Source organism: Melospiza georgiana, chromosome 8 (genome assembly GCF_028018845.1).
Source record: "Melospiza georgiana isolate bMelGeo1 chromosome 8, bMelGeo1.pri, whole genome shotgun sequence".
NCBI classification, from domain to species: domain Eukaryota; kingdom Metazoa; phylum Chordata; class Aves; order Passeriformes; family Passerellidae; genus Melospiza; species Melospiza georgiana.
In genome coordinates this window covers 5,559,611-5,580,893 of record NC_080437.1, presented here as the reverse complement: position 1 = coordinate 5,580,893, position 21,283 = coordinate 5,559,611, and the positions used below count along the sequence as shown (strand labels likewise).

Genomic DNA, 21,283 nt, shown 5'->3' with positions numbered 1-21,283 from the left:
CAGCCTGCAGATCACCTGCTGTCCTCCAGCCCTAAAACCCACCTTAAAACACAGCTTTGCCCCAAGCACTCAGCAAGGCTGCTGTTTAAAACAAGAGGAATCAAGCACAGTGGTCACCAGAGACATCAAACAACAATCCCAATTCAGCTGATCCCAGTCATCCCAGGACTGCAGGACAGGAATATTTAGAATGTCATTGCCTAAAAGCAGCTCGTTTTCCAGCTCAAAGCTCTTCTCATTTGCAGCAGACACAATCCCTGTTTCAGCAGAGGAAATTAAATGTGCTGGACCCTGTTGCTCATCCTGCTGAGCCTGGGGAATTCTTTGGGAGAGGAAGGGGACATTTATCTCCCACCCCACTGGTTCTGGAGCAGTTATCAATTAGTGCATTTTCCTGGGCTGAATCCTTATCTCTCTCTACAGGCTCACCACCCAGAGCTCCAGATCCATGTTTTTCTTGGGATATGGTTTGGTTGTTTTCCTCCTGCCAGGGAATTCCCAACCAGCAGCTGGTTCTGCACCAGCTCCTTACATCCATTAACTGCCTAATTAATTAATGGACTTACCTCTTTCTGCTGCAACAGTAGAATTAACCAAGTGTAAACACAAAAAAACCCCACACAGACCTTCACTTACTCCTGCTGTCTTCCAAGCTGGAATTTGCCTGGTGTGATTTTAAACCAGACTTTATTTCCCTTTTTTTTTTTTCCTTACACCTGAGAGAAAAGTAGACACACCAGGCATGCAAAGTGCCAAAATTAGCTGGTTTGCCTAAATGCAACACACCAACCCAGCTGCAGCACTTCCTGAGGTACAGACTACACAATCAGCAAGTCACACAAGATCCCCAGTGCTTAGTTTAAGAGAAAAAAGGAGGGGAAAGAACTGTTCTACACCTCTGAGAGCACTGGAGGGGCAGAAAGGCAGGCTTGTAATTCACCAAAAGGCTCATTCAGCACCACCATCACCTGTAAAAAGGGGATCCCTCTCCCTCTTTGTCCAAAGACACTTTCCAAAGCTGTGGAAAGTAATTCTGAGCCACACAGAAGCCATCAGGCAAGAGGCACCATGTCGCAGACAACTTTCATGAAAAATCCTTTCCTTAGGATTTTTCCTCCTGAGAAGCTGAGAAGCCTCAGGAACAAAATGTAAACATTGATTATCTGCTGCTGTGGAATGCAACAGGTGCATCTGTGATTGGTCTCATAGAGTTGTTTCTAATTAATGGCCAATCACAGTCAGCTGGCTTGGACTTTCTGTCTAAGATAGAATGATAACAAAAGTTTCTTTCTTTTTCTATTCTTAGCCAGCCTTCTGATGAAATCCTTTCTTCTATTCTTTTAGTATCGTTTTAATGTAATCTATATAATAAAACAATAAATCAAGCCTTCAGAAACATGGAGTCAGATCCTCATCTCTTCCCTGATCCAAGAACCCCTGTGAACACGGTCACAGCTGGGACAGCTGCCAGCTCAAACAGAGATTTCTGTCCTTGCTGCCAAAGCACAAAGAGCAACAGGCAGAGCTGCCCTGGACCCAGAATTTAATGTCAACACTAAAGCAGACAAGTTGGAATACAGAAGTGACCTTCAGGCCTCACTGTGCACTCCATTTCTTCTCCAAACAGCAGTGGAGTGACACAGCTGTCCCAATGAAGCCACCAGCGTGGCACAGGCAGAGCAAACCCAGCACAGTGCCCTTCTGTGGGGACAGAGCAGCCCAAGGCCACCTCACCTCACCTGAGACCTCTCCAAACCACTGCACGGCAAATAAATCTGTCCCTTCCCTTTCAGAGATCTACAAGGGTTATCCTCACTCAGGGAAACTCTAACAACATTTTTGCCTTGTCTAAATCCTGGGGGTTTTTTTCAATTTGGGGTGTGGATTAAGAGCAGGCCAGAGAGCAGAGCTTGGTCCCAGCTGGGTGGTGACAGCCTGCACTGCTCAGCCCCAGCAGAAAACCTCTCAGCACAGAGAGAGTGTGTGTGTACACAGCAATAAAACCTGAAATCACTGATGTTGTCTCATTTCCCACTCCTCTGCACAACACTATTTATTTTTAGGTCATAACTCCTGATGCAGGATGGAAAGAAGGGCACAACAGCTGCAAGCAAACCAAAAATAAGCCATTTCCACTTGATGTTTTGTTAAAACAGCTACACCTTCACCTCACACTGAGTATTTCTGGAGCCAGGATTTGTCCTGGCACATGGATGTCACCTTCTCATGTGGCTTCCCAGCAGGCACAGAGCCTGTCACCATCCCAACAGCTGTGCCAGGGGAGGGTCAGGTAGGACATCAGTGCAGGGGGATGCAGTATGGGTAAATGAAGGTGGTAAAAAATGTAATCTTATCCCCTAAAGAGCTGCAGCTGAGCCAATTAAAGATTAGGAGCAGGCCTGATGTTAACAGCCAATAAGAACAGTGGTATAAAAGAGTGGATTGGTGGGAACTGCAGTCAGTGCTTATGGGAAACATCAAGGAGGCACAAAACTCTGGCAATATGGAATCCTTGCACTACAATGACAATAGAACTGTTGATATATAAGACAACAAGTGGTGGCTCCCGACGTGATTCAGGTCTAAACTATATTGCCATGTGGATTCGGAGAAAACAGATTTGAATACTGAACTATTGGCAAAATCTATCAATTACAGCTATTAATGTTTGTTAAAGTACTTTATAAACTGAGAAAAGCTATAAAACTGCACTAACATTTTAAATATATACGTATCTGTACAATAATATGTTGTTTGAACATTTGGGTAACTCTTAGTTCTAAATGAAATGCATAAATGTGTCATAATGGTAATTTATTTGAATAGGTCCTTCTAGAAATGCTGTAACTCTTTAATTAGAAGAAAAAGGGGGAATTGTAGGGGGATGCAGTATGGGTAAATGAAGGTGGTATAGAATGTAATCTTATCCCCTAAAGAGTTGCAGCTGCACCAATTACTAAAGATTAGGAGCAAGGCTGATAACAGGCCACAGCTGTAGCCAACAAGAACAGTGGTATAAAAGAGTGGATTGGTGGGAACTGGAGTCAGATGGTTACTGCAAGGACCAGGGACAGTCAGTGCTTAGAGGAGCTGTCTATGAGAAACATCGAGGAGGTATGAAGCTCTGGTGATATGGAATCCTTGCTCTATAATGATAACAGAACTCTTAATATAGAAGACAACACAGCAGGAGGAGTTTCTTCCTGGAAAGGGTGAGCAGGGAGGTCACTCAGTGCTGGTGACAAGGTGGGGATGGGGTACAGCTTGGACTCCATAGTCTGGGAGGTGTTTTCTAACCTAAATGCATCTGGGAGCTTTGTGAGCTACAGCAAATTCTGCTTTTTCTTTTTTTTTGTCTCTTGCTTCACAGGGAAAGAACAGGATTGAACAAGCTGGGTCAGGTGTGGGGGAGGAATATTGAGCAGGTGACTCCTGAGCAGGGAAATGTCTGCTGTGAGGAGCCAGAAGTGAGTGGAACTCCTTTCCAAGCCACCAAACCCAACACACCACATCAGAGCAAGAGCTGACAGGGAGACTTGGGCAGCAAATCCTGCACAAGGCAGGAAAACAGAGCTGAAGAAAAATCAGCAAACTGATTTTTGCCCTGCCCATCAGCAAGCACAGCTCCTCCTGGAGCATCTCTCCTGCTGGAGAGCCCATTGTCACCTCAGGCAGCCAGCAAGGAAGGCATGCACACACAGAAATGCTTCAGCAGCCTGAAGCTCTGCTGCAGCTCCTTCCTCCCCTCTCTCACAGCTTTTCATTTCTTAAATGTATCAAGCACATCTCACAAGCCTCTCACAGCCACTTAAAGCCAGGGGTTAAGTGCAGCTCAAGTGAGGCAGCATTTCTGCTCTTACACTCCAATTGTCTCACGTGTTGCTTTTCCTGTTGGTGCCACAGGCAGCAGAGGCAAGCAGGAGGAGCTGGAAGGCAGCAAGTGCAGGTACAGGCACAGAAAACAATTCCAGAGTGGCTGTGCACAGGTTGGGAGAGCTTTATTCTCCCAAATCCTACAGACAGAGCCTGTTCCAGGGGTGTCCAGAGGCAGGGGATGTGCTGTGCATGGGCTGGGGTGCTTTATTCCCCCAAATCCCACAAACTGAGCCTGGTCCCTCAGTGTCCAGAAGCAGGAGATGTGCTCTCCAGTTACTGGGATGGCTCTATTCTCCCAAATCCTACAAACAGAGCCTGTTCCCTGGCTGTCCAGAGGCAGGGGATGTGCTCTGCATGTGCTGGGAGTGCTGTATTCTCCAAATCCCACAAACTGAGCCTGATCCCTGAGTGTCCAGAGGCAGGGGATGTGCTCTGCAGGTGCTTTATTCTCCCAAATCCCACAAACAGAGCCTGTTCCCAGGCTGTCCACAGACAGAGGATGTGCTTTTCATGGGCTGGGAGTGCTTTATTCTCCCAAATCCCACAAACAGCCAGTTCCCTGAGTATCCAGAGGCAGGGGATGTGCTCTCCAGGTGCTTGAAGGGCTTTATTCTCTCAAATCCCACAAACAGAGCCTGTTCCCTGAGTGTCCAGGGGCAGGGGATGTCCCTTCCATGTACTAGGATTGTTTTATTCTCCCCAAATCCCACAAACTGAGCCTGTTCCCTACAAACAGAGCCTGTTCCCAGGCTGTCCAGAGGCTGAGGATGTGCTCTCCATGTGCTGGGAGTGTTTTATTCTCCCAAATCCCACAAACATAGCCTGTTCCCTGAGTGTCCAGAGGCAGGGGATGTGCTCTCCAGTTACTGGGATGGCTTTATTCTCCCAAATCCTACAAACACAGCCTGTTCCCTGGCTGTCCAGAGGCAGGGGATGTGCTCTGCATGTGCTGGGAGTGCTTTATTCTCCAAATCCCACAAACTGAGCCTGTTCCCTGGCTGTCCAGAGGCAGGGAATGTGCTCTCCATGTACTAGGATTGTTTTATTCTCCCCAAATCCCACAAACTGAGCCTGTTCCCTACAAACAGAGCCTGTTCCCAGGCTGTCCAGAGGCTGAGGATGTGCTCTCCATATACTAGGAGTGTTTTATTCTCCCAAATCCCACAAAGAAAGCCTGTTCCCTGAGTGTCCAGAGGCAGGGGATGTGCTCTCCATGTGTTGGGGTGCTTTATTCTCCCAAATCCCACAAACTGACCTGTTCCCTGGCTGTCCAGAGGCATGGGATGTGTCTTCCTGTGCTGGGAGTGTTTTATTCTCCCAAATCTCATAAACAGAGCCTGTTCCCTGGGTGTCCAGAGGCTGGGGATGTGCTCTCCAGGTGCTGGCAGTGCTTTATTCCCTCGTGGCAGGTGAGCAGCAAAGCTCTTGCCAGGACATCACACCCAGGGAGGGACCACAGACCTCAAACTCCCAGCAAGGCTTTGCCCCACACATCAAATTCAGCAGGAACATCTCTCTCCTGACACTGTTTGAGTCTCCTGGGTAAAGAGATTCTTCTGGCCACTGCAAAGAAAGCACAAATGAGCCACCTGCACACAAGGAATCCAAGCTGGGTTTGCACTTGATTCATTACAAGATGACACCTGTGCCAATCAGCTGTGTGTTTAATTAGTAAAAAGCAGCTGTAAGAGCAGCAATTGCTCTGTGCTAACCATCCACACCTCCCCAGACTGATGGAAAAAACCTCCAAACCTCAGGAAGAGATTTTAAACAGGCTTGACACCAACATTAACAAGTTGCTGGAGTTGAGAGGTCATTCCTGTGGAAGAACAGCACAATGTGTCCATAAATAAACTAACTCGACAAAACAAGTACAGCTGAGCCCTAAGGAAGCAAAATAAATTAAACAAATTGAAACTTCCAGCTACACAAGTTATGTCAACTTTCAGAGGTTCCCATAGATTGCAGCTGAAATTTGTTTCATGTGAAAAAAACCTTTTCAGAGGTTTTTTACCCTCTGTCCTGACCTCAAAGGCATCAACTTGGAGAAGGAATTTAACTTGGAAAAGGTATTTTCTGCACAACACACCCCTGCCAGGCTGCAGTAATTGCTTTTTAATCTTGCTTCTTTCAGGCATTGCTGCAATAATCCTCCTGTGCAGGTAAACAAATGGTAAGGGATGGAATTTCCCAGGATTTGATGGGTGTACAGGTAGAAATTCCATATAAAAAGAAATATATCCTTTCAGAAGTATATCCAGGAGAGCACTCTGTTAGCTAAGGCTCTGCCTTCCTCATGGAAAAATCCCTTTGGGACAGGCAAACCTGGCCATGCACTCTCAGCATGAGATCTGGCACCTGGCAGGGGCACTTGGCTGGAATTCCTCAGCTTTTCCTGGAATTCCACAGCTTTCCTGGAATTCCACAGCTTTCCCGGAATTCCACAGCTTTTCCTGGAATTCCACAGCTTTCCTGGAATTCCACAGCTTTTCCTGGAATTCCCCCCATACCCCCAGCATCGACAGCTGCAATTAGTGAACACACACTTTCATTTTGAGCAGAATCAGATTGTGATTTAACTCTGACCCCTTCGGTCCCATCCATCCCACCCCAAAGTTTTCACACTTGGTTTTGGTATTTCGGCAGGAGCTGCCTTCCCCTTTTTTCTCCTGAAAGTTTCTGTGGTAAATTTTGACACTCAGTTACCAAACTGTGGCTTTTGAAAGAATCACAAGTTCCCCAAAGAAACCAAAATACTGGATTGGAACGGAGGGGAGGGAATTCCCTGCTGTGGTTTGCTCCTGTTAAAACACCCAGCTGGGAGGCTGAAGGCTGCACCTGCACAGATGTGAGGGATTAATTAATAATATCTTCCAAACAAGTTTGTGAACAAGGAAAATAGAACTGGTTTTTGCACTACTTCCCTTTTTGAGAGGCCATTTCCTGCAAAGCATCCTTTACTCAAGTTTTCCATCAGCTTTGTAAATGCCAAACAGCCTCTTCCAGCTTCAACATTCATCAGATGATTTATGAAAGGTGCAAAAGCAGGAAAAACTGAGCTCCACAAATTTGCAAATTTGACCTGAACAAAGCAACAGATTTTTGCTAAAAATTATGAGAAAATAAGGTGGAAAATTGAGCTAAATCTTCCATAAAATGGGAAAGTGCTGCAGACAAATCCTGTGCTCAGGAGCAAGGAGTCACCATTAGCAGAAGGGAGCTTCCCTGGAATGCAGGGATGCCTTGCTCAAAAGGGATAACAGGAACACAACAGCAAGAGGAGCACTGCATAAAACCACCAAAGTCATCACAATAACCAAACCCATTTAAAAATGGCTGCTTGTCCCCATTTCTGTGGGGATTGATTGTCTGCTTTCAGTTCCCAATGCAAGCAAGAAATTTAAGCTCCCTCATCCTCAGAAATACCAGCAGAGCAAGATATCCCATCTCTCAGCTAAAGAAACTTTTCTATTGCAGATGTGACGAGCCAGCTGGCCTCCTATCTGGCAAAATACAGTTTCTGGATCCACCTCTGCAAAACTGGACACACCTCAGCATCAGGAATCTGTTCCATCCCTCTAAGAGCCATCTGCCATATCTTGGGGCTCTGGCCAAACAATTAATTCCTCCTAATTGCTGGAATGGGACCACCCTTAACTGGAATTGCAGCCAGCTCTCCCTCCCTGCCCTGCCCTGCCCTTGGGGGGATGCTGAGCCCTGACTCCAGCTTCAGGCACTGTGCTGGGACAAGCAGCTTGGAAATGGGATCCTGGAGGGGAACATGCAGGGGATGTCCTGCAGGACAAGCAGGACCTGGCACCAAGCAGCTCTTGGAAATGGGATCCTGGAGGGGAACATGCAGGAGATGTCCTGCAGGACAAGCAGGACCTGGCACAGGGATCCCTTGGAAATGGGATCCTGGAGGGGAACATGCAAGGGATGTCCTGTAGGACAGGCAGGACCTGGCACAGTGACACCTGGGACCCCTTGGAAATGGGATCCTGGAGGGGAACATGCAGGGGATGTCCTGCAGGACAAGCAGGACCTGGCACAGGGATCCCTTGGAAATGGGATCCTGGAGGGGAACATGCAGGAGATATCCTGCAGGACAGGCAGGACCTGGCACAGTGACACCTGGGAAAAGCAGCCCTTGGAAATGGGATCCTGGAGGGGAACATGCAGGGGGGTGTCCTGCAGGACTGGCACAGGGACACTGGGACCTGGCAGCAGCAGCACTGGGATGCCTCCAGCTCCATCCTGGCTCCCCATGGGAGCTTGGGGAGAGGGCAGACACATTCCCTGACAGCCTGCAGGGTGAGGATCCTCCCTCCTCTGCCCTGCAGCTCTGCTCGGTGCTCTGGTTCTTAAACAAAGGGAAGGAAGTGTGGCAGAGCATCCTCCCTGCCCCCACAACCCACACTTGGAGAGGTGTCCCAATCCCCACAATCCTAAACTCTGAGGAGTGTTCCAATCCCCTCCAACCCCACACTTGGACAGGTGTCCCAATCCTCACAATCCTAAACTTTGAGGGGTGTCCCAATTCCCACAAACCACTTTGAAGGGGTGTCCCAGTCCCCACAATTCCACACTTGGAGGGGTATTCCAGTCACCACAGTCCTAAACTTTGAGGGGTGTCCCTGTCCCCACAATCCTGAACTTTGAGGAGTGTCCCAATTCCCACAACCCACTTGGAAAGGGTGTCCCAGTCCCCACAATCCTACATTTTGAGAGTGTCCCAATCCCCACAACCCCACACCTGGAGGGGTGTCCCTGTCCCCACAATCCTAAACTTGGAGGGCTGTTCCAATCCCCTCAATCCTAAACTTGGAGGGGTATCCCAATTCCCCCAAAACACTTGGAGGGATGTCCCTGTACCCCACAACCCACACTTGGAGAGGTGTCCTAATCCTCACAATCCTAAACTTGGAGGGAGGTCCCAATTCCCACAATCCTGAATTTTGAGGGGTATCCCAATTCCCACAACTCACTTGGAAGGGGTGCCCCAGTCCCCACAATCCTGAATTTTGAGGGGTATCCCAATCCCCACAATCCTAAACTTTGAGGGTGTCCCTGTCCCCCCAGAATCCTAAACTTTGAGGGGTGTCCCAGTTTCCCTGGAAGAGTGTCCCAATCCCCATATTCCTGCACTTGGAAGGATGTCCCAATCCTGCATTTTGAGGGGTGTCCCAATGCCCACGGTCCTGCACTTGGAAATTTGCTCAACAAACTGACAGGGGAAAGGATGAAAAACAACTTGGTGACACAACCCAGCTGCAGAAAGGGGAGCTGAAGTCCCAAAAGCAGCAGAAGGTTCTGCCCTCATCAAATACAGACACAGATCTTCCTACACAGGATTTAAGATTGGACTGACACACCTTGCAAAAGCAGTTTAATTAAGGGAAAAATAAAATATCCTCCATAAGCTGTGGTACAAAAGAAAAATCAACACAGTCCCTAAATTTCTGACGCTGACCTTACCAAGCCAGGCTTTGTTTCCTTCTTCAGCACATTAAAAATCCAATTTATGCTCCAATGACTGAATCACCACTTGTTACAAACCATCTACATCACTTTCATCCCCTCCCTGAAGTTTCTAGGAAATCCACTGCATCTGCACATGACAGGAGAGTCCAAGTCTGACCAACATTCCTGCATGCTGAGCACAGGGAGCAGCACACACTGACAGGGGGCTGACCTGCCAAAGGCAGCTGCTGTGAAATGCCCAATTCCCCTGCCCCCAAAAACCCCAAATGCAGCACAGGGGCCCCAAAACAGGGCAGGACTTGGGGCCCACAGGACAGGACAGGGTCTGTGGAGGTGGGAGTGGACACCAGGGAGGTGGGGATGGACACCAGGAGGTGGGGATGGACAGGGGGAGGTGGCAGTGGGGACCAGGAGGTGGGAATGGACAGAGGGACGTGGGAGTGGACACAAGGAGGTGGCAGTGGACACAAGGAGGTGGCAGTGGGCACCAGGACATGGGAATGGACACGAGGAGGTGGCAGTGGACACAAGGAGGTGGGAATGGACACCAGGACATGGGAATGGACACCAGGAGGTGGGAATGGACTGGGGGAGATGGGAATGGACACCAGGACATGGCAGTGGACACCAGGACATGGGAATGGACATGAGGAGGTGGCAGTGGACACCGGGATATGGGAATGGACACCAGGAGGTGGCAGTGGGCACCAGGAGGTGGGAATGGACACAAGGAGGTGGAGATGGACACCAGGACATGGGAATGGACACAAGGAAGTGGCAGTGGGCACCAGGAGGTGGGAATGGACACCAGGACATGGGAATGGACACGAGGAGGTGGCAGTGGACACAAGGAGGTGGCAGTGGGCACCAGGACATGGGAATGGACACCAGGACATGGCAGTGGACACCAGAAGGTGGGAACGGACAGGGGGAGGTGGGAATGGACACCAGGACATGGCAGTGGACACCAAGAAGTGGGCACAGAGGAACAGCAGGCAGACCAGTCCAGGAAAGGCACAAGGACTGCTCCCAGAGGTGATTTCCAAGTGGGTGATTTTATCTGCATTTCTGAGCCTTGCACAAACCCCCCTCACTCCGACGCCAAGAGGCAGCACCAGAGGTGTTAAACCAAACCTGGGAGTATTTGCAAAGTCATGCTGAGAATACTTGCATTAAAGGTTGTGCTGCACATCAACACTGCCATGGAGGAATTATTTAAGTCCACAGCTCTGGAAGCACCTAAGAAAGTGTCCAGATAAGGAATAGCTCTGCTCCTTCTCCTTCCCTTCCCACTTGTCTGAGGCACTGCAGGAACGGTGCTGCCCTCACCCTGCCACTGTAAATCATAGCAATAAAAACCCCAATTAAAGCCAAAAAGGGACTTTGCTCAAGACAATCAGGCAGGACAATCTGTCTTCTAAGGGCCTCACTTGAACACTTCATTTTTTCAAAAGTCCAGCCCAAATAAAATAAGTAGGTTATTAAGCACTCAGCAGTTCCTTCACATAAATGTCCATGGAGTAATTCAGTGCTTTTATGAAAAAGGAAATGTTTTTAAACCAGACCAGGAAAGGAAACAAATCCTCAGAACCAGAAGATAATACTGCCTCCAGAGAAGCCACTACAGAAACCATTCCTCTTTTTATTTATTTTAACTCTTCACCCACTTTTAAGGCTATAAAAACAGCAGCATGTTCAGCTCTCCAAATCCTTCTCCTGTCACTTTGCAGTGTCTGTGGAAACAAATGGACTTTTCCTCCCTTCCAGCTGAAATTTGTGGGGCTTCTTCCACGACCACCAACACCACACAGACAAAAGGGTGCAACAACCACAATTTCTCCCTCAAGCATTGCTCCAGCACCCCCAAATCCAGCAATCCCAGGCAAAGAGACTCCACAACACCTGAGTGTCTCTTCCCAACGGGGAGTAACTGAACAGGGAACAGCCTGGTGTGCAAATGTTACACTGAAAAATACCCCACAAGCTGCACTGGGCTCTGTCCCAGCTATCCTAATTTAGGGCAGTACTGGAAGCAAGCAAATCTGAGCATTTCCATCCTGTCACTGCACTGGCTGCTCACCACCAGCAAGTGTCCTCCCAAAAGCAAGACCCACTTCAGCTCAGCCCACTGCAGACCCTCAGCTGCCTCTTTTTTTTTTAAATAAAAATAAAGCTGCCTTTTTTAGCTTTTAAATAAAAATAAAACTCAACAATACCTCAGTCCCAAGCACAAAGTTCGCTGACACAGCTGACAGAGTCACTGCAGAAGTTACTCCAGTTTAGGGGTGCAGAAAATGTCATGAAAGCTTTGCATGAGCCAGACCTAAAAGAAGATTACTGATGTATCTTGTGCTGCTGTTTCCCTCAGTGCTGTTAGTTCCCTCTTGATAAGGCCCCACCTGCCAGGCCAACCACAGAGCCTGTCTCCAAAACAGAACCCAGAGTTTGGAACCTGCACCTTGCACAGGCTGGGGTCTCTGTGTCCCCACAGCTGCCTGTGTCAGAGCACACATCCTAACCCCTTTTACAAGGTGTCTCTATGAATACAAGGCTCCCACCCCATCATACTCGTGGTGAAAAGTGCAGCAAGGCAGAGGCAGGCAAAGCTTGAGCCACGTCACAATTTCTGGGAAGCTCAGAGCAGAAGGGCCAAGCTCTCCCTGGGTTATTATCCAATCTTCAAATAAACACCAGTCATTAATTTATTAGCATGACATCACATCCTGCAGGCTGGATTTCAACACACAGCCATGACAGTGCAAGCACGTGAAGAAATACAGCATTCCCTAGGAGTTCTGATCTGCTTTCCAATCTTTTACCTTGGAAAGACCTAAATGATGTCCTGAACATGGAAACAACATCCTCAGGGAGTTAATAAACAGAAATCAAAACAATCTATGAGATCAATCAACAGTTTCTAGAGTGGACATTATTATTTTAAATATTTGCTTATATCCAGCTACAAATGGGCAGCATTAAAGCACAATTACAGTGTGAGGGTGGATTACAAAGTGATGAGGTTAAAGGAGATTGTTTGCATTAACAGGCAGAATCATAAAAGGATTTCAGAGTGGCAGCCACTCAATAAAGTGGCCAGGGAAAGTTCCCTGCAGACAGTTATGAATGATGCTGCTCAATTCCCTCCGTGAGTTAAGGAGCAGCAGTCAGAAATTAAGACAGCTAAGGAGTAGTTCATTAAGAACATCAGCTCAGCTGGCCAGGCTCAGAGGAGAAAACAGCAAAAGGCCTTTAGTGCATCAATCTGGAGCACCTGGATCCAGTATCAGCTGGGTCTCAGGTTCCCTCTGCTCCCCTGGCACTGAACCAAGCCTGCAGGGATCTCCCAGCTGGGAATCCCTCTCCCCATCTCCTTCTCTGGGCATTCTCAAACCCCAGTGGGACCCTGAGAAACCTGACATTTCTTTGGGGTTAGGCCTGCTCAGAGGAGGAAGTCATAGAGATTTGCCTGTGGTTTGTGATTGTCACCTCCACAAGTGTCCTCCCAGCCACTTGCACTTCCTCAACCCTGAACTCTGGCACTCCCTCTCAAAAACATTTTAATTCTTGGGCACAAGACATGTGGCTGGATGGGTCTGGGTCTTCTCAGCACAGACACTGTGAACAAACCATCAGAACTCAAATAATCCCCTTCTGATAAATGTGCTGAGGGCTCTGGTTTTGTTTTTAAAATGGCTTTTGATAACCCATCTATTTATGTTTTGAAAGGGAGAAAAAATGAATTAGGAAACTGCACAGGCACAAAAACAAAGGCAATATCTGACAAAGAGTTTTGTTAATTTGTGGGTAATTGCTCATTACTGCAAAAAAAAAGGTTTTTGCAGTGTTTCATGGAGAGCAGATAAGAACCCCCAGCCCATTACTGAGTATTGCTTTTGGCAAAGGGTGGATTCCATTAAACAGGGATCCTGCCATCCCTAAAGCACCCAGGGAAAGGGAACAACGTGTTCTGTCGAGTCATTTAGCAGGGATCTTCATGTGCTTGCACTCTCCCTTCTCTGTCCCCTCTTGCCTTGTTCACAGCTCTGCTTTGGGCATCACCTCCCCCTCACTGCCTCTGCTGAGCACCCCAAACTCCAGCCCTTGGGAACATGGGTGTCCTCTCCCTTCCTCTAGGTCTGGGTTACCTTCTCATTCCACTAAAAATGTATTTAACATCCCTCAGACCACTGGCACTCCGAGCTCACCCTCAAGTGCTGGATTTTCCTTCCCAGTTAAAGCAAGTGGGTTTTGAGTTCTGGTGCATCACAGAATCCCAGAATGGTTTGGGTTGGGAGGGATCTTAAAATCCAACCAGTGCCATGGCAGGGACACCTTCCATTGTCCCAGGCTGCTCCAAACTCCATCCAACCTGGCCTGGGACACTTCCAAGCTCTGCCCAACCTGGCCTGGGACACTTCCAAGCCATGTTCAACCTGGCCTTGGACATCTCCAAGCCATGTCCAACCTGGCCTGGGACACTTCCAAGCTCTGTCCAACCTGGCCTTGGACATTTCCAAGCTCTGCCCAACCTGGCCTGGGACATTTCCAAGCTCTGCCCAACCTGGCCTGGGACATTTCCAAGCCATGTCCAACCTGGCCTTGGACACTTCCAAGCCATGTCCAACCTGGCCTTGGACATCTCCAAGCCATGTCCAACCTGGCCTTGGACATCTCCAAGCTCTGTCCAACCTGGCCTTGGACATCTCCAAGCTCTGTCCAACCTGGCCTTGGACATTTCCAAGCTCTGCCCAACCTGGCCTTGGACACTTCCAAGCCATGTCCAACCTGGCCTTGGACACTTCCAAGCTCTGTCCAACCTGGCCTTGGACACTTCCAAGCTCTGTCCAACCTGGCCTTGGACATCTCCAAGCCATGTCCAACCTGGCCTTGGACACTTCCAAGCCATGTCCAACCTGGCCTTGGACATCTCCAAGCTATGTCCAACCTGGCCTGGGACATTTCCAAGCTCTGCCCAACCTGGCCTTGGACATCTCCAAGCTCTGTCCAACCTGGCCTTGGACATCTCCAAGCTCTGTCCAACAAGGCCTGGGACATTTCACAATTTTTGTGGCTGCCAGGACTGAAGGAGGACACCCTGGAGTGCTCCCTTTGGGAACAGCTCACCACTCACATGGCCAAGCAGGTATTCCAGCAGCAATCACCCTCAAGGCACTTTCAAGGTCTTTCTCATCATCCTAACAGCAGAGCCATTTTTAAGCCTTTCAAATAGCTTTAAATTAACTTTCCCTGAGAAACTTTGCCAGAGCAATATAAGCTGGCTGTGTAAAACTCCAGGCAGGGACACACAGAAGACAAAGAGCAGAGCTGAGAGAGGAGGAGGAGGAGACACTGGATTTTGATGGAGCTGTTTCATTACTATGTAGATTCAAAGCCATTCCTGCAGTTACTGGAGCACTACCCCAGCCCTCCTAGCAAGCAAAAATCCATTTTGTGTACAAATAGGGCTTTTACAGCTCTGGCACAGTGCTCGACTGCAGAGTCAAACTTTTCAATGCCTGATAAGATTTTACTTGAAAGTGGCAGGAGGGCCCATGCCAGGAGCCTGTATGAAATGCCAGCTCAGTGGCACAAGGTCAAAGCCTGGTATCAGGAGATTTAATGCAAGTGTTTCCAGACTAACTTCTTAAAAGCTCTGTGCTGTCTAGGGAGGCACAGATTGACACGCTTGGAAAGCCAAGGACCAAGCTTTATGACTCTTTTCCAAGCCAGGGTTATTTCTGTAACACTTTACCTCACAAAAAGCACAGCAGTAGGGTCTCCTTTTCTGTGCCTAGCCAATCCTTGGGTATTTGGCTGAAGTTAAGCATAAAGAAGTGTTTAAGGCCACAGTTTCTGTTTAACAGAAAAAAAAAAATTAAAAAAAAAAACCCCACAGAAAACATCAATCAAACAAAAACCACCCCAGCCCCTCCCAGAACAACAAACCCTCAGGTGCAGGAGTTGCTAATATCCTGAATAAAAACCCCAGAAGACAGATACAGACAACTGAGTTTAAAGACCAACAGCCCAAACAATTCACCTTTCTCCAGCAGTGCCCAAAACTATGGCTGGAGAAGCAGAAATTAAAATTGCACGGAAAGGCTCAATAATCTTTACCATTTTTAAGTATTTCAGGTTAAGTTGGTGTCAACAATGACCCTGAGCAGACGTCAAGCATTAAGACTTTCAACACTGTGGATTTTGGCAGCTGTCACCAATGTTCAAAGGGACACTAAAACCCCATCAAACCCTGATCTGTCTGCTCAGGGTCTCCCATCTACACAAATGTTGCATTCACTCTCTCTTAAGAGCAGATTTGCAAGTGCTCCTCCACTCTCCCATTAAAGCATTTCAATTGTCTGCCTCTGCCATTTTAACAAATTCAAGTATAAGACTTTAAATTCAATTAGCACAAATCTCAGTGCTCCCAACATTAAATTTGCAAGTGACATTTAGTGGCATTCAACACACACGGAGCTAAGCTAATACACTAATGGACCGGCAAGGGAAATTGTAAAACACTCCCAATTGCAATGCTCTTTTTTAGGAAAGGAAATTCAAGGACTAGGCTGAAGTGGACAGGAGGAGATAGCAGCTATGAAAAATCCTGCAAAAGCTCTCCAGATCCACCTGCTCAGAAAGGGGCATTTTTAAGGCTCTTTCAGTCCTTCAGACAGGATTTACCTGGTTTTACTTCTGCTTCTGCCTACTTTTTTTGATGAAGCTTAGACAGCACACCCCCACTGTGAGTTGTTCCCCAGGCACAGAGAGCAGGGATAAAATTCCCAAGCCTTGTCCCACACAGCTGATAGGGATGTGACAGTGCCCTCAGCACCCAAAGAGCCAGGCCAGCAAAGCCACCTGAGCAATTCTACTACCACACCTGGGTAAGGAGTTAATTAAATTAATTAATTCCTTACCCAGCTTGCTAAGGAAGCTGCCAGTTTTCCTGCGCTAGAAAAACCCAAAGCTACTGCACTTCAGAGATTCCTTTTTTGTTTCCCAACTGGTAATATGCTTTGCTTTAGTTCCATTTAAACACAAAAAGCTACCTTCAAGCAGTTTCAAAGCCAGGGAGACACAAGGCAGACCAGGCTGGAAAGTCAGAGAGAAAAACAGTCTTGGAGCCATGGCTCCAAACAGAGGGAGATTTATTTTGTTGTGCATTTAACTCCAAGCAAATCAGCAAATCAGGCAAAAGCCAGGGAAGATGCTTTCCCAATAAGGATTTATTAGTGGTTTTCTTTGATTGTGGATGTGTAATGGGGCAGCAGAGAAGGACAGCAGCAGCACAAAGGGAACTCCAACAGGACATCTGCCCCACTCGAGATTTGCTCCCTGATTTGGATGAGACAACTGTAAATCCCAGCAACAGCATAACTGCATTTCTTTAAGAAACATGTTACAGTCTCCAAAATCAAGTTTTCTCTTTCCAGCTCTTGATCAAGGACTATCAGAACAAAGCTCATGGGTTACTTTCTAGGAATTGGGTTTTTTTTTTTCCTCCCCTCAGCTACAACACCACATTTGAAAAGACCAGAAACGATACACACAAATATTTTAGAGATGTTTAAATCCCAGAATTATTTGGGTTGGAAATAACCTCAAACACCCTTTCTTTCCACCCCACTGCCATGGGCAGGGACCCCTTCCACCAAGCCCTACTACACAGTTACACCTGGCAGCTTATCAGGATGGATGTTCTTTCATGAAAAGGCAAAGTAACCTGCACCAAACACTGCCTCTGCTAAGATTTTTAAAATAATAAAATATGATGATTAAATCATCGTAATCATCAAATAATAAAATATGATGATGATGAAATCATCCCAAAAAGCTGGTAGGTTTCACATCTTCCTCAGTATTTTGCATTTCCCCCAGCATTTTGGGGAAGGAGGGGGACAGGATTTAATAATTAACTTAATGGTATCACACCACACACTTTGGGAATTCAAGCTGTATTAAAAGCTGGAGATTCCATGCAGAACATCAGCCCTTCCAGAGGGCTCCTGCCCCAAAAAGCCTCCAGTGACACCAGAAATCCTTTGGAAAGCACTGCAAGTACCTGGGAGCTCAGTTTGTGACCACCAGATCCAAGAAACCTCTAAAAAAATCAGGTTTTTGAGCTCCTTTTAAGCTCAGCTCCACTTCAGAGCCACACGGTTGGGTTTGATGTGCTGCCCTTGAATCACGACTGAAACAGCATCAGGTGCTCTGCTCCACTCCAGCACAGAACAGCCTGGACCTACCTGGCTGGGCAGCCTCAGAAATCCCTCCTGCCCTCCAGCAGTGCCTGCAAACCCCCCCAGGGGACAGGGACCTCATGCCATGGCCAACAACAGCACCATTCAAGCATCTGTTCAGGACCCCTTCACTTTCTGGTGATGCTACATGGATTTATTCTATCACTCAAACAGGCCCTTTCTCCAACAAGGGTCCGGATTATTTCTGAGCAATTTATTTTGATTTTTTTTTTTCCCCTCACAGGATGTCCTGCTGCCCCAATTAAAAAGCCTTTAATTCCACAACCATTCCTTAAGGCCAGGCTGAAATTGCTTTTAAATCTGAGTAAGTCCCAGGCCACCCGTATTTAGTGCACCAATTAACCAACGCTGAGTGATGCACAGAGGCAGCAGCCAGAAGAAGGAAGAACTTTTAAGTCACCAGCACCCACAGTGCATGGGTCCACTTCAAGGTAACTCAAGAATTATCTAATTAAAAGTAGCCCCTATTCAATGAGTGTTGACAGAAACAATGAGATCCATGGAAAACAACAAATCACTGCCTTTAACTCTGAGCAGTCAAATAACATCCATAACACTTGCAAGTCCAGAAAATCATCCACCTATTTGGATTTATTAAATTTCTGTCACATCAAAAGCTAATTAATATGAGAGACGCTGTTCCCAGGTTGATAATGTGGAAGGAGAAAGAAGTGTAATAATTTGGGAATCAGCATTTGTTGCACAGATCACAAACACAGTCTAAAGGCATCTGAGCTGAATTTAGTTCTGCTCCACATGCCCAAAAACTCAGATAAATCACAGCAAAAAATCTCTCTGGATTTAGAGGGGGTTTATTTCCCATATTTTAAAAGCAGCCTTTACATTTTGTCTGCCACCAACCAGGGCGAATGCCCTCTCTCTCCAAACTCCACACAACTTCACAAAGCTGGAGCAATTTTAACACCCACAAAACACTACACAAAACAAACCAGAATGCAACCCCAGTACAGCATCCACTCCCCAAAACAACATAAGACAAGCCCAAACCCACCCAGATTCACAGCACCACCTCCACTGACTTCAGCCAGGTGGTTTGCACTGGTCCTGTGTTTTGCACTGCTTCACAGAAGCAAAAAAAAAAGCATTTTCAGCCATGTGGACCTGGGGAAGAAGGGAGTCTGAAGGCATGAGTACAAATGCTGCTGTGACACCAGGCTGCACCATCAGCCAAAGTGACACGAGGACGTTCATCGACATCCCGGTGCTGCTCTGCTACGAGAGCCTGCCTGCATCAGCAAGCTTCAGCAGCACCATGTCAATATGGCAGAGCTCCCGTTTTTTACAAATAATCATCTTTTTCTCTCTCCTCCCGTCCTCTCTCCATGTATTTACGGTGCCTTGAAGGCACCGAGGCACTCTTTAATGAGGTTTTCACACAAGACAGAATAAATTAGAAACCTTGATCAAAACAGGGCCTCCAGCAGGAACACAGTACAAAGACAGCCCCATGCCTTATACACCGTGAAAAATCCAAACACTGCAGCCAGGCAGTCAGCAAACCATTCCACGAGCAAACAGGGAGCACACCCTCCTGCCAGGGTGCCCGTGATGGGGAGATCTCTCCTTTTCACGCCCAACCAAGAGGGGACAAAGCCATCATCCCATTGCTAAACCTGAGCCCCAGCGAGGTTGCACAGCCCCAATGGGGATGGGATGGGATGGGATGGGATGGGATGGGATGGGATGGGATGGGATGGGATGGGATGGGATGGAGCTGCTCGCACTCACAGCAGGCACCTCCAGCTCCCTCTGGAGCAGGCAGCACCCTGCCTTTGCATCCCAGGAAGCAGAGGAGCCCGAGGCTGAGGGGAGCAGGCTCACCCCCACACGGCCACCGGAGCTAAGGGCACCAGATGTCCCGCAGAGCCTATGGGGCAGAGAGCACCGGACCCAACGGAGGAGGGACAGAGCTGGCCGGGCTGAAGGGAACAGAGCCGGTTCGTGAGGCTGAGGGGGCTGCAGAGCTCCCCAGAACCACCTGCAACCGCCCGGGCTCGGGCTCCCGGAGCTCCCCCGGGACCCGCTGCGGCCCCACGAGCTCGGGGACCCGCAGCTTCCCCCGAAGGGCTGCAGCCCCCGGACCGGAGATGCGGAGCTCCCCCGGGCACAGCACCGAGCTGCCGGGGCCGCAGCCCGGACTGGGCTCCCGGAGCACCCGCGGCCGCAGCCCCGGGCTGGGCTCCCAGGGCTCCCAGAGCTGCCGTGGGCTCCCATGGCCGCAGCCCCGAGCTGGGCTCCCAGGGCTCCTGTGGGCTCCCATGGCCGCAGTTCCGAGCGGCGCTCCCAGCCCGGCCAGGGCTGAGCAGACCGCACCTTCGCGGTGCGCCCGGGGCCCAGATCCGCCCGTGCTGCGGGGCCGGAGCTCTGTCACACCCCCGAGCCGAGCCACCCGAAGCCCCCCCGGAGCCTGCGGGGGCCGGAGCTCTGCTCGCACCCCGCGGGGCTGCGGGGGCCGCCGCCGGGACGAGGAGCCGGAACCCGCCGCGGCACGTCCGTGCTGGGGCGGCGGCGGCCGCGTCCCCGCTGTCACCGCCGGTGTCCCGTCCCGCCGCCAGCCGCGGGCCTGCGCCGAGCCGGAGGCCGCTGCTTGGCCGCTCACTCACCGTGCGGAGCCGCGGCTCGCTGCGGGCCGGGCGGGTGCGGCCGCCGGGCGGGTCCCCGGGCGGTGCGGCGGCTCCAGCCCGCTGCCCGTGTCCCGTTTCCAGTACCCCGTTGCCGTGTCCCGTGTCCCGTGCGGCGGCCGCGGGCGGGGCGGGGGCACCGCGCGCCACGTGACCGCCGTGTCATCCCGGCCGCCATCTTGTGCCCGTCCGTCCGTGCCGGGGAGCGCTGCGCCTCAACATCCCCATCCCCATTCCCGTTCCTTTTCCCATCCCCATTCCTGTTCCTATCCCCATTCCCGTTCGCATCCCCATTCCCTTTCCCATTCCCGTTCCCAGAGGGATCCACAGCTTCTCTTGCCCAGCACAGGAGCAGCCCCTGCTCACTGTGTTTTACAGAACCCCCAGGATCCCTGAGGCTGGAGAATCCCTGCCAGCCCCTGGAGTCCCAGCTGTGCCCAGTGCCCACCTTGTGCCCAGCCCAGAGCACTGAGTGCCACCTCCAGCCCTGCCTGGGACACCTGCAGGGCTGGGCACTGCAAAGCTCCCTGGGCAGCCCCTGCCAAGGCCCGAGCACCCTTTGCATGCAGAAATTGCTGCTGCTGTCCCAGCTGAGCCTCCCCTGGCCCAGCCTGAGGCCCTTTCCCCTTGTCCTGTCCCTGTTCCCTGGCAGCACAGCCCGACCCCCCCTGGCTGTCCCCTCCTGGCAGGGAGTTGTGCAGAGCCACAAGGGCCCCCTGAGCCTCCTTTGCTCCAGGCTCAGCCCCTTGCCAGCTCCCTCAGCCCCTCCTGGGGCTCCAGGCCCTGCCCTGGACACGCTCCAGCCCCTCCATGTCCTTCCTGCACTGGGGACCCAGAACTGGACACAGCCCTCAAAGAAGTCACCCTGAACCCTTAGGAGGGTGCCCCCAAAAGATTAAGTTCTGCCATCAGTGTAGCTTGCTCAGAGCACTTGAGGAGTAGCAGTGTGTGAGTTCTCCTCCTAAATCCATCTGGCAGCTTTCCAGTACCTATAGGAAATCCACAACCAAAATCCCC

General features: G+C 49.7%; 1 protein-coding gene across 1 annotated transcript in view; it reads right to left on the bottom strand.

Moving 5' to 3' along the window:
- Positions 1–20,303, bottom strand: part of SGMS1 (sphingomyelin synthase 1) — a 98,277-nt gene extending 77,974 nt beyond the window's left edge. Inside the window, exon 1 of the mRNA XM_058029584.1 lies at positions 20,249–20,303. The gene's annotated coding sequence lies outside the window, so the exon portion shown is untranslated. The remainder of the gene's footprint in view (positions 1–20,248) is intronic.
- Positions 20,304–21,283: the final 980 nt, after the last annotated feature.